This window comes from Callorhinus ursinus, unplaced genomic scaffold (assembly GCF_003265705.2).
Source record: "Callorhinus ursinus isolate GAN/ISIS: 27379988/994484 unplaced genomic scaffold, GSC_fseal_2.0 scaffold9, whole genome shotgun sequence".
In the NCBI taxonomy this organism is placed as follows: domain Eukaryota; kingdom Metazoa; phylum Chordata; class Mammalia; order Carnivora; family Otariidae; genus Callorhinus; species Callorhinus ursinus.
The window spans coordinates 34,919,013-34,937,259 of NW_027397071.1; the positions used below are offsets into that span (position 1 = coordinate 34,919,013).

The following is an 18,247-nucleotide window of genomic DNA, read 5'->3' on the forward strand; positions in this document are numbered from 1 at the left end:
CAACTTTAAGTCACTGAGCATTTTTCTCTACAAACTTGGCTTCTCTTGCCAAATAATTTAGTCTTCCTTAGTAATGTTTCATTCAAGTTTTAAAATTTTCTCCATAAAGGCATTACTCAATTTATTTTAAAAAGTTAACCTCAGCTATAATATTTTTATTGCTTTTATAATTGTTAATGTTTAGAAATTTACATGAAAATATGATTTATTATTAATACTAATATTAGTGTTAATAACATAATTATTATAACATACTATTGTTTGCTATTTGTTTACTACTTTAATCTGATTTTATGGTGAATTACATTTATTGATTTCCTAGTGGTAAACTATCCTAACATTTCTGGGATAAACACAGTTGTTCATTATTAGCTTTTTCAAAATATAGTAATGTATTAAATTTTGCTCATATTCTGTAAAATTTTAGAATCTCTTATTATTGAAATTAAAAGGTATTCTAACTGCCCCCCCTTTTTTGCAAAGATTTTAAATGTTTAGTTTTCAATAGGTATCTCTTATAAAATTGTCTGGGTCTGATGGATTCTGCAGAGTGTAGGGTGTAGTTGTATTACTACTGATTCTACTGATACAATTTTGTTAATGGTTACAGGCCTATTCAAATTTTTCATTTTTTTCTTGAGACAATCTTTAGTAGTTGTATGCATGTGTGTGTGGTGAGGGACAGAGGTGGATTGTTGCTTCCGATTTTACAATTTACTTACCTGAAGTTGTCCATAGGATTCTTTCATCATTTAAAAATCTCCAACTTTAAGTGGCCAGTTAGATCAGTTGGCCAGAGCGTGGTGCTAGTAAAAATCTCCAACTCTGGGGCACCTGGGTGGCTCAATCAGTTAGGTGGCCGACTTTTTATTTTGTCTCGTCATGATCGCAGGGTACTGGAATCGAGCCCCATGTCAGGCTCCTTGCTCAGCAAGGAGTCTGCTTGAGGACTCTCTCTCCCTCTCTCTCTGCCCCTCCCTCCACTCAAGCTCTCTTTCTCTATCTCAAATAAATAAATCTTAAAAAATATTTAAAAAAAAATAAAAATCCTAAACTGTATCTGCATTGTGAGCTTGTTTTAGCTCCTAAAATTATTTATTTTATCTTTATTTTTTCTTGATCAGTCTTAAAATACTGTTTTTTCCTATTTTATTAGCCCTTACAAATCACTAAATATAGGGTTTATTGATCCTCTCTATTTTGTGTTATCATTATTTTCTGCTATCTTTACATTTTATTCCTTCAGAAAGTATTTAGGTATAGTCTATTTTTCCTAACATCTTTAGTTGGATGCTAGGCTTATTAATGGTCACCCTTGCTCTTTTACTATAAACATTTAATACTGATAATTTCTCTCTAGTGTATATTCTCTTGGTAAAATTATTTCTGGTGAATTTCAATCTTTATCAATATATAGGGACTATTCTTACCCCGAAAAATCCCATTTTGTCTTAAAGAAAGTTACACCAGCCTTCACTTACTTGGTTTTGCCTGCTCTTTTTCCTTTTCCCATTCTTTTACTTGCTAGCTTTCTGCATTCTCATATGTTAGATTGCTTACTAACAGTATATAACTGGATTTTGTTTTGTTTTTTAAATCCATTGTGAAGGGGTGCCTAGGTGGCTCAGTCAGTTAAGTGTCTGACTCTTGATTTCAGCTCAGGTCATGACCTCAGAGTCCTGGGACATAGCCCCGCATCAGGCTCCTTCTCAGCAGGGAGTTTTCTTCTCCCTCTCCCTCTGTACTCTTTCTCTCCCTCTCTCTTAAGTAAATAAATAAAATCTATAAAAAAGAAATAAATCCATTGGGAAATGTGTCATTGAAATAAGGCTTTTTCATTTGTATTTACATTTCATTTAAGCATCAAATTCAATATATTTGGATTTTGTATCTTATTTGTGTTTTCCCTTTATCATTCCTTTTCAATGTTTATTTTTCTTTAACTTTTCTTTTTAATTTTCTTGTTTTCAATGTATAGCTTTATTTTTAATTCTATTTTCCTGCTACTTGATTATTTTTAATCTTTTAGTTATTACACATTGGATTATATTTTATTTGATCTACTTCTATCTCAAGATAATTTCTGTACTCCTTCCCCAAACATAGAGGACTTGAGAACAATACTTTTCAAACTGTCAGTGGTAAAGAATTTTTTTTTCAAAATTTCCAATTCTTTATGGACTGATAGATCTGTAAAATAAAATCAGCACATGTTACTAGAAAAGTGAAATGATAAAATGCATATTAAATACAAGGCTACTTTTTTAATTACTGGATTTCACAGATATAAAATTATTCTGTCAAAATACTTTTAAAGTTTCTAAACCCTTACTCTCAATTTCAATGTATTTCTTGTCGCAGATCAGTACAAGACAGTTTGTGGATTGGTACTGATCATGGAATGTAGTTTCAATGGGACTGACTGAATACTTTAGTTGCAATCTGTTCTTTCTCCTTATAGAATTGCCATCAGGTATTGAATATAATTTTAGTCTACCTTGTTTTTTTAATCCCCACATTACTATTATTTGAACCGTTTCATGTAGTTAACATTTGTTTATACTTATACAATTCTCACTTTCATTGCCTTATTTTTTTCATCTCAGACCTTCTTTTTGTGATACTATTCATCCTTCTGAAATAATCCTTTCATTTCCTTTAGTGAGGGTAGGTTAGTGGCAAGTTCTTTGTCTCAAATGTCTTTATTTCTTCTAAAATCCTTAGTGATAGTTTAGTTTGGTATCTAATCCTAAATTGAAGTTTTCTCCTCCTCCCAACTCTTTCTCAGAATTTTGAGGATATTATTCTACAAGCTGTTTATGTACATTGTGATATTGCACATTTTGTAAGTAATCTTTCCTTTCCCTTTGGCTACTTTTAAGTTTTTCTTCCTGCACTTGATATTTTTAAATATGTTTATAAAGTGTCTTGGTGTGGGTTTTCTTTTGTTTACTTTGCATGGAAGGACATGTGTTTGCTGAGCCTAAATATTCTTATTTTTCCTCAATTCTGTGAAATTCTTATTCACTGTATTTGCCAGTATTGCCCCATCATATTTCATATATTGTCCTCTATGAATGAGATTAGAAAAACTGAGACATTTCTATTCTATCCTTCACATCTTTTAGCTTGTGTTTTCTTTTGAACTTCAATTTTTTAAATTTCTGTGATACATTTCTTCAGATTTGACAATTCTCTTCACAATTCTTTTTTTTTTTTTTTTATTCACCACTCCATTTATTCTTCTGTTTCAATGATTATGTTTTATTTTTTTATTTTTTGCTGACACTGGGCACTTTATTAGTGAAGGGCCTTGGTTTGGGGAGGGGGTGTTGGGATGCAGAAGAAGCACCCATCTCAGAGAATTTTCCCGGAAATCAAGCGTTCCTCCATGCAGATTTCGAGGAAACACCATTGTGGATGAAATCCCTAGACGGCGATGCTGTGACTGCCAAGCAGCAGAGATAGGCGGGTTGCCTGGGCACAGCTGGGCCCGCTGGACAGCAGGGCTTCGATGTCAGGCTCCATATTCCATGGCTGGAAAGCAGCGGCTGTAGCTGCGCACAGGCACACCATGAGGGCCCACCAGGAACTTCTCAAAGTTCCAGACGACGTCGTTGCGGCCCACCAGAGACCGGGTGATGAACTTGGGGTCGGTCATGAGCGCAATGGCGTCCTAAGAGGAAGAGGGGGTGTGCCTGTGCGCCATTCAGCTCGCCCTTTTCGGAAGGCGTAAGGTTTGGCTGGAGCCAGCCGCGGGCTGGGACGTGCTTGAGGAAATTCAGGATCTCTTCGCTTTTGGCGTTTTCCTGATGCCTGAAATGGTGGCGGCGGAAGCCGAGCACGACCAGGCCCTGGGGTCTGAGGTGCCGCTGCAGCTGGTTCATCTGGGTGTAATCCCGGACCTTTGGGCCTCAGAGCGACGCCACAATCTGGATGAGCAGCACCTTGCCCCGCAGGCAACCCAGGCTCATGGGCTCCCTGCAGGCGGGTGGGCGCGCAGAGAAGGTGGACCAGGAGCGCAGAGCCGCGCGCAGGGCGTGCTATGCGAGAAGAGTGCATTATGTAATTTTTATTTATAGATTACCTGTTTAATTAATCTTAAGATCTCTGCACTACCTCATATTATCTTTAATTTTGCAGATATTTGTTTCCGTCCTTTATTTCTTTCAACGCTTTAAAAGTCCGTTTTTATTCTACATCTATTACTTCAACTATCGGAGAAATAGAGATTTAATTCTCCTGTCTTGTGGAATAGCACTTGTGGTGCCGTTTTTATTAAACTTTTATAATTTTGGACTGTGAGTTTGGTTTTGGCAGCTTTTTTTCTGTGAGAATCATATGGGGCCACATTTGGGCCATAATTTCAAAGACAATATTTTAAAAATATAGGTGCCTTAGAAATGTCCTTAACTCATGATTATTTTATGTTAATATACCTGTATGATTTTTTTGCAAGGTACATAGTATAAATCTGATTATCGAAACTGTGATGTGAGAGCAAGTTTGTATTTGTAAATTTGCAGACTTGTTTTCATCACAGCACAGGCCACGCCCCATAAGTACACTTGTCATGTTTATTTATTGGCTTATTTTCTTTTAGAGTTTCTCCCTGGTCTGGAAAGGGGAGTTACAGAGAAGTCTAATTCAACCAGCCCCATCTACCCCCCCACCCAACTCTGATTGCATGGGCCAAAGTTCATTACCTATATTCTCCGGTAAAATTTGATTTCTGATGTTGGTAGAGATAATAGCTTTTAGCCTACCATTCTGGCTTTTACTTTTCTCTTTGATTTGGGTCCTTTGGTGGTTTTGTTACTTGGGGTGGGGTTGGGCTTAACTGTAGATTTAAAATAATGTTTATTGTATTTTTTCCAGAATTTCTGGCTGTATTAAAGCGAGACATTGTTCAGGATATTTATCTTGCTATAGTGTTATTTGAAATGTAAGCATATGGTCCAATTCATGTTCTCTTTTCTTTCTGTACTCTAGTCATACTTTACATCTTTCAGTCACTCTAAAATCTTTAGTTACTTTCCAGCTCATACTGTTTGGGTTAGGGTAAGATTAAGCATACTCCAGCTGTAAAAATTAACTCCCAAATTTCAGTGCCTTAAAAAGAATAGATGCTTTTTGTTTACTCATCTAATAACCTAATATGGGCATTTCTTGGTGTCAGGTGACTTTCCTTCATGTGGTATTTCAGGTATCCGTGCTTCTTCCATCCCAGGGGTCAACCAGGGAATAGAAATGACACACACCACTTTCATCAAACTTCTTGGATGGGAGTTAGTCACATAACCACCTGTGGAGGCAAAAGAAGCCTAAGAAACACTCCCTTCCCAGTCAGGGCTATATCTAATGAGGATTGCAGGTTACAGTGGGAAAAACTCTCAGCGTTGATGTACAGATACTCATTTCTGTGACAGGTGCTTTTGTGTATGATATTCCCTGTGCCTGGGCATTTTCCCTCCCTTACCCTCTCTGATTGACACTCTTTTGTGCTTTGTTACCCAATCATAATCTAGGAAAGCTTTTCCAGATTAAGTGAGGGCCTGGCTTCATAAAAACAACCTAATAAATCCTTCACTCCTTCTTAGCACTTATAAAATTGTAATTGTTTTAATGGCTGTGCAATTGTTTCCTCAGTCTCTAAGTCCTCCACTAAAACAAGCACTGTAAAGGAAGAGCTCATCTCTCCCCCAGCCCTTCGCCCCTCCCCCACTCATGATATTACTAGTTCCTTAGTGTCTGGCAAATTGTGAACATGCAATAACTATGTGTTAATGCATAAAAAAATAAAGGAGGTTTGCATAAAATGATCAACAAATTTATAGTGGAAACCATGACATTTAGTATCATTAAACTCTTGAGTGCTTAGCTTGTGTAAGTAAGTTAATCAGTCCACATGGTGAATTTATGAAGATTCGCTCAACAGAGAAGGTTCTGTGACAAAGGCAAATACATATTCTTTGTCATTAGGTGTCTCATATCTACTTGAGGGGTGGGGATGTGAGGCATTTCTAAGCTGGAACATTAAAACTCTCCTCTAAAAAGTTTAAAATTAGTAAAATATAGGTTATGATTATGCCAAGATATGTCAGCTGTGATGTGGCCACAAATACTATATTTTAGCCTTCCTGTTAGAGACATGCATGGTTTCTTATGCCTCCTTACTCTGGGAACCACATTTCTTGCCTTATGGAAAGAATAAAGCGTGTTCCATTTAGATGTCCCACAGAAGGAATATCATACAATTAAATATGCATTTGGTCCTATAGTCTTTATTATCTAAACTGTTCAAGTAGGGGGGTTTTATGTGCTCAATCATTCTCTCCAATTTCAAGTATTAAGATCAAAGTTTTTTTTTTTCTCTCAGAAATATAATGAAATAAAATTATATACTTCTTAAAGCAAATAAAATGAGTGTTGAGGTATACATTGTTTCATTAAAGATAGTAATATGTCAAATATGTGTTGGCATATTTAAAAACCTGATACCTAATATTTTTTTGAGCTTTTATTTTTACTTTTTTAAGTTTTTCTTTTTTCTCTTTCTTTTTTTTTAATAGGTTTCCTGGCTTCTCTTAGGAGCCTCTTACTTTCATGTTGCAAGATTCCTCCAGACCAGGTAAAAAGAAGGCAATGAATTTATTTGAACTTTCTTGGTAGAAACTTAGTTTTGTTGAAATATTTGCATGCCTCTATCTGACTCTTTAATATACATACACCACTATTCGCCAGTGCTGTATTCTTCATCTTAAGTTAGTCATTGATAAATGACTGCTTACTGCTGCTTCAGTTTTTTACCTATGTGGTTTTGCTTTGGACGTATTTTTTTTTTTTTTTAACCATTCAGATTGACTGTGAATTATATCAGGAGAGCAGCCTTTTAGTAATCAAGGTCAATAGGAATCTCTACTCCTAATAAGTCATATAAAGCCTTTGCTGTGTGCTATTCCACAGGGCAGAGTAGAAGCTGTTTTATTGACCAGCCTTTCCTAAGGGGCCTTGTAGCATTTGCAATTTTTGCCCTTAGGGGCTGGTGAAAGAGACCTTTGCTACTCTTTTAATCAGTACCAGAATCAGCAATTAACCTATAACTGTAGCTGGTGTCCTAGAAATGAGGCAATGTAATCTTTTCTCATTACTTCTTATGGGAAAATTACTTTTGACATCTGTGCTTTAAGGTTGCTCACACTTTTCAAGAAATATCCTTTTAGCCTATGTCAATCAGTACACATATTACCTCTTCCATAGATGGTCACATTTTGGCTTATCTGATCTAAAATGTTCTGCGTTGTATTTTGCCTTTATGCATTTAAGGGTGCCCTGAGCATATTTCTATCAGAATACTTATCACAATGTTGTATAATCATCCTTTCACTACCTTGACTGTAAATTTTCTGAGATTAGAGAGCATTTATCTTGATAAGCTCAGTTACTAAGAAAGTGATTGGTTCTTCATTAATAATGGCATTTCACATCAGCCTTAGGAGCCAAGATAGTTTCTGCACAATGAAGAGTGCCTAGCACATAGTAATTTCTCAATAAATATTTCTCAAATAAGATTCTTAATAACAACACCTAGTGGGGGCACCTGGGTGGCTCCGTCAGTTCAGTGTCTGACTCGTGATTTTGGCTCAGGTCATGATCTCATGGGTTGCGGGAGCCCTGCTTAGGCTCCTCACTCGGTGGGGTGTCTGCCTGCCTGCCCTTCTCCCGCCGCTCCTCCCGTCTGCTCACCCACACACACTCTCTCTCAAAAAAATAACTAAATCTTTAGAGAAATAACAACACCTAATGTGTAACACTTCTTTGATGATAGGCGTAGTTCTGACATATTAACTCGTGTGACCCTCAAAACCACTTTAGTAGGTAGGGCTATTATTTTCTCCATTTTACCGATGAGTAACTGATGCAAGAAATGGTGAGTAAATTTCCAAATGGCACACAGCCAGGAAGTGATGGTGCCATGAGCCAAACCTGGTCAGTCGGCCTCCCAAGTCCGTCCCCTTAACATTACTGTCGGAAAAGCTTCTGCAGAAGGAAAGGACTTGCTAATGAAACATTTTCACATATAAGAGGAAGAAATATTTATACTTACACAAAAGACTGACACTAAGTATAAATATATGTTCTTATAGGGTGTATGAGAGGTAAAGGGAAAGTTATAATTTGCATTCCTGCACATTTGCCATGAACCAAAGCTGTATATCGTTTTTCCAGAGAAGTTTATGAATAAAATGAAACCATTTTATGTTTTATATCTGAAATTAAAAGGCCCAGTGCATAATTAGAAGTGATGAAAAGACTTAATGTTGGACTATTATAATTTTTTGGGTGGTATCTAAATTAATATTACCATGATAATAAAATACTACAAGAGTATAAAGATATGCATCATCAAAATTTTCTCATTAATGAATAGTGTGTTAAGCTCTCATACTAATGAAATGAGACTTAGGATAAAAACACATCGGGAAATTATCCATATATTCTTGATAATTAAATAAAAGATCTATGTAATAGTAGACTGTGATACATTTTGTAATTCACTTTAAAACCTTTTATTTTCATAAGGCCTTGAAATACAATGCCCAATTATGTTAGGAAACATTTACAAAATTTAGTTTAAAATATGTTACCTTAAAATTTGTAATACACCTCAATATACTTTAACAGAAAAATGGAACAAAGCTTATAGACATACCTAAAAATTGAGTTTGAGATAAAGTATGCTAATCTGGCATGTACATGTTCCGAGTAAATAATGCATTCTGGTTAAAAAATGGTTTACTGCATAAATGAGCTCTCTGCATAGAATTCTAAGGAAAAAAAAATCAGCCTTTGAATCTGGTTTTGGGAATTATTGCAAGAGTATTCATCTTGAAGTTAGAATTATTCTCCCACTGAAACTTAAATTTTTGTGTGCAATAATCTGAGTTTCCTAAGGATAAAGATACTTGAAGCTGATTCCTAATTTTAACAAGGTTTTTGCTTTGTTTTAGAATTTGGCTGAAATTGCCAACTTATATTAAATTGCCTTATTTTATTTAAAATTATAGGTAAACATAGATATACCAATAAATATAAAATTAAAATGATCTATTTATTCAGATGTGGGGCATTATTCCTCAGCCTTTCCCCGACACTGGCTAGCTTCAAATAATTCTCTTTCTTTCTCTCTTTTCCCTCCAATCTCTGTATTATTTCGAGCTTGTATTTTAGACTTATGGACTTTTTCCCTAAAATTTTCAATTTTGTCTTGTTTTTTTGTGTGTATGCATTTGCATTTGTGGTACAAAGATTGAGCCTCACGGTACCATTAAACTACCATTTTTAGATTTCACTTTGAATTACATATTCAAAAACTTACAAGTAGGAGCCAAACTACATCTTCTTTTCCTAAGAATTATAGACCCTAGGCTTTTCCAGAGAGACTTTTTAGCACCGTGGGATAGCATAAGCCCTTAAATTCCTAATATTATTTTCCACAATCACTGAATGACATGCATTTCTGGGTCATTGTACATTTTCCAAGTGTTTTGCAGGCTCCTCCTAGATTAGCCAGTGAAGAAGAATAGTTTTAAATTTGACAGTTATGGGATTGCAGTGCTACTGTTTGGTAATGTAAGGATAGGTTACAGTCTCGTTTACACCATGTTTTTTTCCTTATGACTCCTGTGTTCTTATTTCCTTTAAACAAGGTATTCCTGTATCTGTCACTTCCTGAAAACTCAATTTCTATTATGATGACATTCTTGGAATTTCTTCATGTAGAATTTCTCATGGTGTTTAAAAATACCATGATTATTGGACCCCCAGAATGTTATAAACACTTACCTTTGTGGAAATTGTGTGAATTAAACATAAATACCAGAAGTTCACTTACTTTGATTCAGTGGACACTCTCTTCAAAGACATTTAAGAGAATTGTTATGGCATGAGTTGGGGACATGTGATAATTCTCCACAGATTAAAAAAAAATGAGTAATTTAGGAAGCCATGCATCTAAATAATAGTAGCTGGTCAGATTCCTTAGAAACCAAAGGACCTAGTCGAGATGTTCTTTCAGAAATAGTAAATGTAATGCCTTTCCACATAACCCGAGTCCGTTTTTAAATTCAATTAAATCCAATACACTATATAATAGTTTTCATTATATTCTACTCAAAATTGCAGAGGATAAACAGACAAGGTCAATGGTATGTGTGTTTGTTCTTTAAACTTTTCTATAGCTTTGAGACTATCTAATAAAAATTTAGTACCAAACCTATTATAGATTAGTACAAGCCATAAAGTAATAATGAGTAAAATCTACATAGCCTATAATTTATGAGTATGTGGTTAAGTACCCCATAACTAATTGGTAACTTTTAACAAAATATATGGATCTCTAATCCTTGTTTTTCTTATCTGTTAAGTGAAAATAATAAGAGTATTTCCTTCATAGGATTTTTCTAAAATTCTAATAGTATTAAGAAAACTGTGAATATTAAATGAAATACTGCATATAAATTACTAAGCAGAGTAGCTAACAGTTGGTCAATAATTACTCAATAATTTCTTGTAATTATGATGATTTACATATATATTTGTAGTTTATCAGTTATATATAGTTTACATCATTGAATTCTTTTAGCAAGTTAGGTAGCACAAATCTTTTATTTATTTTACAGTGTAGTATATTGAGGTTCAAAAAGCCAAATCAGTTTTACAATCACATAATTAGTAGATAGAACTGTAACTTGAACCCATTGTTTATGATTTTAAGAACCATGCTGGGGACAAACGCATTAAGTTATTTTCAAAATCATATTTCAGAAAATATCTATATTGCAAAACAATCTTGTAACATAAAAATTCTAATTTAACTTCTTTGAAAGTTCATCTTATTCAAAATCCTGTAAAAAAATGATAAATTATCTTAGGTAGTGATGTCCAATTTATTCAAGTTGTATTTTGTTGCCTTGACAAATTTTGGAGAGTCTTCTACTGGCTCCTCACAGACTTGGTTTTGAGTGCTGGCTCATTTGTGTACTGGGGGGCTCATTTGTGTACTGGGGATACCTAAAGAATGAGACAGAGTCACTGTTCTCATCAGACTTCAGAGTGTTTGGTACAAAGTAGAGATTACAAGCTACAATTATTGCTACCACTGGAATATTTCAGTTGTTGAAGTGCAGAATTTGTTAATTTCTATTTAGGTTTCTAATATTAAGGTGAATTTTATGTTTAATGACTACATATTCAGTATAGTAAATACTTTATAATCGTGGAAGTATATTCATTTCATCATTGTTTTTTTCTTGTAAGTAACATAAATGGGTGAGATCATCTAACTCAGCCTCTAGCACTTTAAGTTTTTACATCTTAAAACTTGGAATTGTCCCAGTGACTCAAAGCTATCTCATCAAGTCCTTATTCCAAACAATACTGTCCTTTGCTTAGGGCCAAATGGGTAGCCTCATGACTTTCTTAGGTTGTTCATGCAAAATATGTCTATTCCTTGTTTTATTTTCTACTTTCTAAGATAAATGTCTTTGATTTCTTCAACTGTTTTTAATGTGGCCTATTCTGAGACCCATCCCATGATGCTTAGTCTTTTTCTAAAAGTGCTTGTATTTGTCTATAAGAGTTCTACTCCCTAGTCACCAGCCTCAGAGCCATGGGGCAGCTGTGACATTGGAAGTAGGTTCCTGACATTTTTATGATTTCTAAGTAGCAGTAGCAACTTTCTGACCTCAGGATAGGATTTAAAGAGAAATGACTTAAATGCTAGTGGCAGAGTCCCTGATTTTTCCTTTTCTAGTCTTACCATTGCTCCAATAAACCGTTAAATTCTTGAAATGCCTCATTTTCCTTGTTTTCACTGAGCCCTGAATTATCAATTTGTAAACTGTGTATAGGGTCCAAACCATAGTTCTTGGCACTTCATTAAATGTGAGGACTTTAAAAAACTTAATTTCACTTAATTTCCTTTCACAAGCACCCCTATTACAAATCATTAAAAAAATAATGAGAGTATATTTTTAGTATGTTTGATCAGAGAAGATAAATTCAAGAACAACACCTTTTCATGTGTAAATTCATTTAACATATATTTATTGAAGGTCTATTATGTTCTGAAAATTGTGAACATGATGATTAGCAAAATAGATACAGTTCAGGTCTTCATATATTGCATTTCAGTGGAAAATGCACACCACAGAAATGGAAATAAATGAATTAGGGACAGGTTTTTTTTCTTTCTGAACAGGATTACATTTCTCATGAACTGGAAAATCTAATGAACTTTGTTTGATTTTAATAAGAATACCCAGATGGGCCCCTGTTTGTATGTGTGCTCAGTTACTGAATCAGTGATGGCTGTCTTTCCTATTGTAGATAGAGCCAGTCACCATCACCCTGGCAGCTGTGGGCTAGAAACATTTCCTTCTGGACAGCCCCACATCTACAATTTCTTATTTCACGAATGTAAAGATGACTTTACACATTTTCATGATCTCTCCTTGCCTTCTCTAGTTATACATATCATTCAGCACTATTGATGATGCGTCCTCAGATTTCCTGATAATGTTTTCATGGGTTTCCTATTCTGATTTTTCTTTGGGAGCCAAAGAACTTGTATTCATTCTTCTTCCCTATCTCCTGTCTTCCCACAGCAACAGCACTTGTCTTGCAAGCTTCCCAGTGGGCAGGCTTTTTTCACCTTGCCTTCAACAAAGGCATAATTCTACTCAACCTGCAGTTAAAATCAGTGCTTTGGTCTAGGGTCAGAGAGAATCTAGGTTCCTCAGTAGTTGGGACTCAGGGTTTATTGTACAGGCAAGATGGGGTATTTAGAGTTCAGGCCCACTCTGAGATATTTCACATTTCCAAAAGTTAAGTCGACTTTTGTGGCCTGGCCTCAGGACCAATAACGTTTTTTGCCTTTAATGTGGAAGCGTGTTTTGAAATTTAAAAAGAACAAAACAAAACAAAAATACTCCCCAAAATATTTACAAGGGAATTTTGGGGGGGGATTTGTATTGCAAGTTTACCTAAAATAATAATTCTCTGCATTTTATGCAGTTAAGTAGCCGACCTATTTGTATAGTCCATGGTCCCAAGTAAAACTATCTCATATTAAGCTACCCTGAGATAAGTGGAGATAGAGCAGTTGTATGTCTGTGTAAAAAACTGTACTAGAACATTGAATGGAAAGCGATAGAAACCAAGGATTTGATTATTTTCTCAAACATACCTGGTTTGAGATGATTTAATCTGGTATACTTAGTCTTGCTTCCAAGAGGTCTTTTTTTTTCTTCGGATCTGCCATCCGAATCATTAAACTTTTCCCCTTCCTCAGGAATGTTTTCCCTACTTCCACTGATCCTCAGATTTGTGTATAAATGTGACTGCACAGGGAGCTGGATATCGGTATTTGAGTGTAGAATTGGGTCCATAATGGGTATTGAAATAAAAAGAATGATGAATTAAAAACCTATGTACTTAAATGTGTGTTTTCCATTTCTGACTGAAAATGCTGCTCAAATGAAAACCAATTTTCTTTTTATGAACTGAACTCATAATTAGGAACTTGAATTATAATGTCATAGAAATGGTAGTTATAATATAGACCTATTACATTTGGTTAGATTTTGCACAAGGGAAATTCTCCTTTGTATTAACTGGACATTTAATTCTAACTCCACAGAAGGTAACTTTGAAATTGCAGGCTGTGGACTGTGCCCTGCTCAGGCACTCTGCCTAGGTCATGGTGGCCCACAGAACATCAGGGCCTGCCACTGAAGACTGTTTGACTCGAAAATTGTCATTTCAGTTTTTCTGGGTTTCATTTTAAATTATTTTTTAATCATGTGGTTCCATTGTCCATGGCATAAATTGGGGGGCAGGATTTGCATTTAGAATGCTATAAAATACACTGTTCCTTCGGGTATATGAAGGAGGGTACCCTCTACCAATTCACATAAATCAAGATAAGAATACTAAAAGCAAAGCAATTTGATTAGGTACTAAATTCAAAACATTACAAGATTGTGGTCTAACAGCCACTAGAAACTGAAGTCATCCTGCATCTATAGCATTGTCTAGTGTGGAAAATTAAAATGACAGTTTTAAGAGATAAAGGCAATCTTATTCCTATTGAGCTTTAGGGTTCATGCCAGTTTATCTTGGTTATGAGGTGTAATGTAATATTATATACACATCTACTATAAACATTCAGACTTTTATAGACATGTCAAAAGGGTACCACTTGAGGTAAAATAAAATAAATTACAACCTTGTAAAAAGTTCCATGATTTACTCTAACATAGGTACACTCTTTCTCCACCCTTTCTGCCATCTTAAATCCCCAGGAGAAACTGAAGAGAAACAACTGTAAATTTTACTTTAAGAGTTATCAGAGCAATAATGTATAGTTTTCCAATGTCAGGGATCAAAATCTACCTTTGCTTTTATTACAAGATAATATCATCAATGTTTACATATTACCGATGAATAAATTCTCTGAAGCTTTTCAAGCTTACATTTAGGTAATGTGTCTATGGAATTTTCTTTTCATAAGTCTTACAGAAATCTTACATACATTGAGTTTGCCACAAAAATATATGTTTTTTATTTCAAGTGGTATCATAAGTCCATAATTTCCTGGCATTTCTAAAAGAGATATTAAAAAATATATACATCTAGAATGTAGATTAGGAGCCTTCTTTTTTCAATGTGTCCTCTTTAAAGCTAACATAATTTTTTCTCATCTTATATTCTGTCAGTGACACTGCTGTGGGCTTGATTTTTTTTTTTTTAATGTGTAGGAGATATTTGGCAAGTAATAGCATTCCTTTCCTATCAAGTTTTACAGCTTTTATATAGCCAGAACAACCCATTTAAACTCATATTCATTCTATACGTACTTGCTTTTAGTGATATTTCTTCTTTGTATGCCCTCTTATAATTAGGAAGAAGGCCCCGAAGGGCCCAATTAGCCAACATGTGAATGTAATTATAACACTTGACTTTTTTCTGTCTTCTCCTTGTATGTATGTCTGTGTAGTATATAGCATAACTTACTTGGGAGAAAATTCCAACCAGGAATACATTACATATTGAGCTTTTAGCTAATTTATGGCAAACATTCCTCATGGTTGCCTAACAGACACAGTTTCCTTTCACCTATATTAAGAAAAGTAGAAAGACTGGAACTGCCTTTCATAGCGAGCTTCCTCTCACATTTGGAAGTTGAGCCAAACAATCAAACTTCCAGTCAACCCTGTGTTCAGTGTCAAGTCATCATGTAAGCCTGGTCTTTCCAGGAGAGGGATTCTTAAGAGGGCTGAAGTTTGAGTGGTGAATTAGTGAAAGACATGTGATCAGCCAGCATTGTTTTAAGGAAGACAATTTATAGCTACAAGAAGTTAAGGTCTGAGGAAAGAATTGAGACGTTACTGCTCTGTAGTATTAATTCTCAGGGCCAAGTTTCCCAGTTGTGGTTGTCTTGTAATGTAACAAGTTCTACAAGGGCTGTCTCAGGCACCAACAGGCACCACTCTGAGACAGTCCTCTCTCTCATATTTAAGAGGTTCTTTCTTCTCTTGGGACAATTAAAGTTGTTCTCAATGCATGGTGAATTTCCAGAGACCGTATTTCTCATTATGAAATAATGCATTTTCAATATATTTGAGATTAACCCAGGAATCATTAGTCTCAGTTCATACTGAACATGCACATGGATGACCAAGTAAATGTTTTGTGTAAGCGCCTTTACTTTTATAACATGAATGTATAACACGTTAACATGAGCATATTGTACTTGGGCCACTAAGTACAACTATGCAAATTGTTCACTGTTATTAATCTAGAAGGGGCCCTTGCCATAAACTCTGATGTTAATGATGCCCTCTAGAGGTCTGAAGTATGGTAACTTGGGTTTCTACTCTGAGTTTATTTACTAATTTTCTTGTTTTTATTCCCCATTAGAATCATCTGTCGCCCTAATCTGTCACTATCTAAGCTTACTTGTTCACATTGTATTCTTATCTCGTCTGTCTTATATAGGTTATAATGATAACAGCTAATAAGTAACATTATTTAACTGCATTATCACATTTAATCCTCATAATAACTCTCTGAACGAGATTTTATTACTGTTCTCATTTTACAGATAAGAAAAAAAAGCTTTCAAGGATACAGCTTTTAAATTGGGGAGCCAGGATTTTTAACTCAGTCTTTCCGACTTGAGAGCTAGAGATCTTCATTATCAATTCACAGGCAAACTACTATTACATTCTAAATAACAGCTATGCATAAATAGGGTCTTTCCTCTGCCATATTATCTCCTGGGGCTTTGGCCCCCTGCTTAGCTCTTTTGTTGCCTGCTTCCAACTTCTCCCTACTACCTGTTAACCAGTCAGATTTCCCATCTATCTGCTTTGCTCTATGAAGTCTTAGTTGAAGTAGATGAAAGTTTTATGGAAAGAAAACACTTAGGAAATCCAGGCCCACCCTGCCGGAAAAAAACAAAAAACAAAAAACAAAAAACAAAAAACAAAACAAAAACCTTAAACTATGTCAAAACTTAGTATTTTCTTTGGACCATATCTGTACATCTTAGGAAATGTAGATCAATATTAACAAATTAAATCTATTGTGGGTTCACCCATATCTGGAAAGGTTTAGTTTATTTTACTTTAGCCTGGCTGAGTTATCCTTTGACTCCCTGCCACTCAGTCTAGGGGATGCAGCTCCTAGAAATCTACAAATTCAACACGAGGCTCTTACAAATATTGAAGGATATTGGTTTATGGGCGAGGCTCCTCCTGAGATGACCGGAGAGGTGTGTCAAGTGAAAGGAATAGGTGGGAAATTGCAGAAGTCTCAGAGAGTTAAGGGAATTACATTTGGAATAGGCAGAGAAAACATGAGAGTTAAGAGAAGAAAAAAATATTGATGTTTTATGGCTGGCAACTAAAAATAAGTTCTAAGAAACTAAACATGCTGACCCACCTAACAGGGAGGAAAAATTTACCTGTTTGAAGATATCTTTAATCTAACTTTATGTAATTGATATTAAATCAGTTTAGCCAGTATTGATTGGGTAATGAAGCAATACCAAATTTATGATAGGGTCTAGTATAGATAATTTCAGAGTATAAAGATATGTTTGCAAGAAATATTTTATAAATTAAACATCTTAATGGAGTAGTATTCTGAGAGGTCATAGAAGATTTTAAAAAATTGTGAATTGGGGCACCGGTTGCTCAGTCGGTTAAGCGTCTGCCTTCAGTTCAGGTCGTGACCTAAGGTCCTGGGATTGAGCCCTGCATTGGGCTCCCTGCTCAGCAGGTAGTCTGCTTCTCCCTCTCCCTCTCCCTCTGTGCTCTCTCTCTCTCTCAAATAAATAAATAAAATCTTTTTAAAAAATGTGGACTGAAGTAAGGCCCCTGACACCATTTTATTTAGTCTGAAATCATGTTTTCTGTCAAGTAGAAAGATGTGAATGCAATTTTGTGTCCTGCTAGATACTACTTTTTCCTGACAAATCATATAATACCATATTGTTTTAATACTAATTTAATTGATTTCTTTTATCTTTCATGCTTTGGGAATACCTACATAGTATCTCAGCTCTAAAACAAGACAAATAGCTCACTATCAGCACATAACTTGAACCTTTACCCACATGTAAATGTAAAATAGGAATACATCCATTAGCATTCAACTAACATGGTCATTTGCTACATTATTATCCCATTAAAACATTGTATATTTTTGTTCTTTATCAATGACTAAAACTCAGTAATTAGGAGATTGTATCAAATGGCTGACTACTTAAACCCTAGAACTCTAGAAATGACATATAAAATGTGAATTTTAAAGAGTAGCTTCATAATTATGTGTGCAACAATAATGAATAGGTTCTACAGACCACTGATTTTAGGAATTAATGAAAGACAAGAAGCAAATTGGAACAGATGGATAGTTAAAAACATATGCTGATGTAGAGGAAGGAGTCATTTCAGATAGAAGGATGAGACTGGTGCTTTTAGGGGAATTACACCCAAATTTTGATATGAATCTGTCCTCCTAACTTGCATAGCTGGTCTGCAACAGCAGTCAGAAAGAGGTTTATTTCAGAGACTGAATTTGAAAGTGTAGGCATTTGAGCTAACAAAGAAAAGGTGTGCCCCACCCCCCAAAGATAACAGCATTTCTATTTGTTTATTTACTTACTTACTTATTT

The 18,247-nt window shown here is 35.1% G+C and overlaps 1 pseudogene; it reads right to left on the reverse strand.

The window, feature by feature from the left end:
* Positions 1-3,429: 3,429 nt before the first annotated feature.
* LOC112824128 (glutathione peroxidase 1-like) overlaps positions 3,430-18,247 on the reverse strand; it is a 53,634-nt pseudogene continuing 38,816 nt past the window's right edge.